A 4,590-nucleotide genomic window follows, 5' to 3' on the forward strand; every position below is an offset into this window, starting at 1 on the left:
GCGTGCCCTTGGATCTGTAAAAATAGTGGTGCGGTACCTCTTTATGTTTGCCCTGGATTACAATTACCAGACGTCACATTAACCTGGAGGAAGCTTGTCTCGGGACTTGCATAGAGGACCCTGCTTTGGAAGAAGCCCCCTGAATATGGGACTGCCTTCCTAAGTGCCTGTTACTGGAGGCGCCGCATGTGAAAGCCTGTGCATGCTGGGAGAGAAGAGGAGCTGCCTGGGAAGGAAGTCTCATTGCTCCATCGCTGTGGATGAAGCCCCATATGAGGAAAAGGTCCCTTCAGTGATGAAGACCCTGCTGGCACCCGCATGGGCAGGTGAAAAGATAGCCCCAGAGGAAGAGTGCTTCAGGACTGCTGTGTTTGTTTGTCTGCCAGACAGAGCCCCTGTGGAAAGGAATCTTGCACCTATTGCCCCTTGTAAAATACCTGCCATAGGTCTGCAGCTGGGAGCTCTGGTGCAGTGCTCTGCATCCCAGGCTGTGCCTGTTCCAGAATCCAGGAGTTGGATTTGGGCAGAAGAGCCCCTGCCTGTGGTGAGACTGTGACTACCCCTTGCCTCCTCCCCATAGTGCCTTCTAGTGTGTCCCCAGCCCTTTTAGTGGGTCCTTTCTCCCTTCCTAGGAGCTGCAGTTGTGCCCAGTATTTACTCTCAGGCCCACCAGGGGTTTTTCTTTGTTTTTAGCACATTATTGTCCCATCCCCCCTTTATAGTGCCTTAAATTAGGTAAAGTGCATGTGTAATGTTGAAATAGGGGGGAAGTAAAAGATTTGTCACTCCTCTTTTCCCGAAGAATTGTATTGGAGGTCATTTTCTTTCCTGTGAACCTCTGGCTCATGTCCGGGAGGGGACGTGATTAATGGGTGTCGGCTCATGTCCGATGCCACTGTGGGTGATGTATAATATGTCCTACATTTATCTTTAAACAAAATGTAAATGCCATGTGTTATGTATTTGGCTCTGTTTACTGTTTGACTCGTGTGTTAGCTAAAGTGGGTGGTAGTGGCCCTCCGTGGCCCTTTATCTGTTATAACACTCTGTAAAGTTGTTCACTGCTCCCTGTGTTATTATTGTCAATGCTGATTAATATTTTGCTTGCCATGAGATGTTTGAATATTTACTGGTACTGGTGTTAAGGTAAATTGACTCTTATGCACTGTTTGTCCCGGTAATCCATTTCAAAATCCATTCATGCTGATGTAATGTATATTACTTGTGCTGTCATCTCATTAGCAAAACGTGTATGTTTACTGTGAATCTTTTACCTTGTCAATTTCTGTGGTGTAATGTACATTACTTGTTTATTTAGCCCTGTGTAACCCCAGCTGGCAATTCTGGTGGTAACAATTGGTGGCATAGGCATTTAGGAAGACTGTTATCCCTATTTTCTCAAGGCTCAAAGACTGTGTTAAATTATTGCAAGTTGCCAGTGAACTACTGCTATCAGCATAGCCTCAGTGTTGTCCCTATTTTCTCAAGGCCCAAAGACTGTGTTACATTATTGCATGTTGCCTTTAAACTACTGCTATCAGCATAGCCTCAGTGTTGTCCCTATTTTATCAAGGCCTAAAGACTGTGTTAAATTATTGCAAGTTGCCAGTGAACTACTGCTCTCAGCATAGCCTCAGTGTTGTCCCTATTTTCTCAAGGCTCACAGACTGTGTTAAATTATTGCAAGTTGCTGGTGAACTACTGCTATATGCAGACTGTTAGCCGATGCAGCAGGGGAACCACAAGTACTAGCCTACCCTGCAAGTGCAATATTGTACTTGGGTCATTTACTCTGCATGAACTGTTAGCCGTTACAGCCAGAGAACTGCAATTACCAGCCTAACCTGCTTGTGCTTTATTGAGTTTGGACCATTTACTCTGCATGAACTGTTAGCCGTTATAGTCAGAGAACTACAAGTACCAGCCTAACTTCCATGTGCTTTATTGAGCTTGGGCCATTTACTCTGCATGAACTGTTAGCCATTACAGCTGGAGAACTACAAGTTCAAGCTTGGCCTGCATGTGTTTTCCCACGCTTTTTCAGCAAAAGTTGAAGCATTAGCATGGACTGTACATCAAAGCTATAGGCTACCGGTGCACTACTGATACAACCCTAACCAACATGAGTTTTTCCTACGTTATCCTCAGCAAAAGGAAGCATAGCACAGACTATATTTTAAACTAAAAGCTGCCAGTGCACTAGTGATACAAGGCTAACCTACATGTGTTTTTCCCACGTTATCCTCAGCAAAAGGAAGCGTAGCACAGACTGTGGGCCTGATTCAGAGCTGCTCGTAAGCGGCCACTCGTTCGCTCTGAGTGATGTTCGCACAACTGCGCATGCATATGGGTCGTAATGCGCATGCGCAAATCAATCATTGCGGTCAGAAATCGTGAGCTCGCAAAACAGTGAGGGGCTGCTAATGTGATTGACAGAATGTACTGTTTGTGGGTGGTAACAGGGGAAGGTGCTTGAAAACGTGGGAGTGGAGATCCGAACGCAGGCGTGCCTAATGGTGAAAAGGGCGTTTAATGGGAGTGCATAATTAGTAAAGGAGCGTCATTGACCACGTCACTTGGTTGTCTTTTAGCCTGAACTGCTCGCAGTGATAGCGGTAAGAAAAACCTACCACAAGCACTGCGAGCAGTTCAGATGCCTTTTGATGTACCCGATTAATCTAATAAATACCAGAGATGACGTGTGTTGCGAACGGCAAAGGGGCGTCTTTACAAAATAGCGAGCGCATTTTTCGTTCCCTCGCTCAGACATAGAGGCGTCAACAAACCGCAAAGAGCGAGCACACAATTTAAATAGCCGGCCCCTTTTTTGGAACGACCGTCCGCAAATAGCGTCCGGCTCTGAATCAGGCCCTGTGTTTCAAAGCTATAAGCTGCCGGTGCAATTATTGATACAAGCTTGATCAGCAGGTTTCATGTTTAGGTCTCTCATTTGTTTTAGGTAAAGTTCTGCAGGAATTGTGGTTCTTATTTACACTTGCTTGCCACCTGGGGTCACCGGTAGAGGACGAGGAGGTAATAAATAAATACCTTCACATTGAAAAGTGTAATTTATTTCATTCAATTTGTAAATGTTAAATATTTCCTGTATCAATTATTATTCTTTGATTGGCAGCAATAAAATTGCATTGCACCTTCCCTCCTGACAGGGTCATTGTGTCTGCAAAAGGGGAATACAGGCTTGCCTCTCTGTCATGGTGTGTCCTATCTTAGCATGGGGAAAGCGGCCACCGAAGCATTCCGAACACACCGGAACCTGGTGCTAGTGGTGCAGCACTATACAAACCACCAGAGCATCACAGCAACATAAGAGAGGTTTGGAGGTGCTGCGAGTGGGAAGTTGAAGGAAGCCGATGGGAGAGGAGAGGAACAGGAAGAAGCAGGAGGGGTGAGGAGCCAGAGCTGGGTGCAGGGGGATGCAGCCCAGGAGGAGCACCAGCCCCTGCAGGACCCGGTATTTGACTGGGAAAGGATGTCAGTGGGAAAAGTTTCTGCTGGACAGCTGCTGTTTAAAAAGTTTACAAGGTGCTGCTGCCCCATTTTTTTCTGTTCCTGTTCCTTGGGGCTTTTAAGATCCTAGGGGCCTAGTATGGTTGTCCCCTTTGTCCCCCCTGTCACCGAGCCTGCCCCAGACTCCTCATGTACCCATTTATTAATTACAAAAATCCTATGGGCTAGTCTCTCTTCAATTAGGTATCACAGGGTACTTGGCAAAACAAAATAATTCTGCAATCTGTCCCTACAGGAGCCTAATGCAAATGAGAGGCCACTCGCTGACACTCTCACAGTGTCCAAAGAGTGGGTCTGCTCTGATTGGTCAGAGCCAGGGAGGCTTCTATGCTCTGATAAGGATGGAACAGTGAAGGGAGAAATGGGTTAATTCTGTTATCCAGAATATTAGGATATTAGTGCATAACTTCAGATTGACAAAGAGATTGGTCTATATGTAGCACAAGAGAATGGGTCCCTGTCAGGCTTCATCATTACAATAATATTAGCCAATGCTGATATTTATATATAAATAAATACATTGTTGCAGTAAATAGGAGGTCTATTTACTGCAAAAGTGTATTTATTTATATATAATCAGTTAATTTGTAGTTGTGCACTTGTATTTCTTTTTGTGTATATATCAATAGTCTTCACAGGTATCTCCTCCAATTATATATATATATATATATATATATATGTGTGTGTGTGTGTTCAGGGTGTGCAGTCTGAGACCCGTTTTCTACTCAACTTGGATCTGGCAACAACTTTCGCAGTGAGAGCTATAAAGGGGGCAATCAGTGGGGCCAAACTTAGTGAAAGCGAACAAAAATCAGGTGTATTATACATACATTGCCAATGTTTAAAGGCCACGGTGGACCTTTTCTTCATGGTGCTGTACATGGACATAAATCAGGAAAAAAATATAGTGCTATGGATTGTTTGAGGGAGGGGAGCCCAAAACTGGTATCTTACCTAGGGCCTTATGACGTCTAAATCTGGCTCTGTGTCGATGGTTGAGTCTAAAGATGCACCAAGCGGCATTGCAGTGTCTCTGTCATTGCACATGTGCTTGCTTGTACA

The sequence above is a fragment of the Taudactylus pleione genome, unplaced genomic scaffold (genome assembly GCF_031769625.1).
Source record: "Taudactylus pleione unplaced genomic scaffold, aTauple2 ptg000108l, whole genome shotgun sequence".
In the NCBI taxonomy this organism is placed as follows: Eukaryota; Metazoa; Chordata; class Amphibia; order Anura; family Myobatrachidae; genus Taudactylus; species Taudactylus pleione.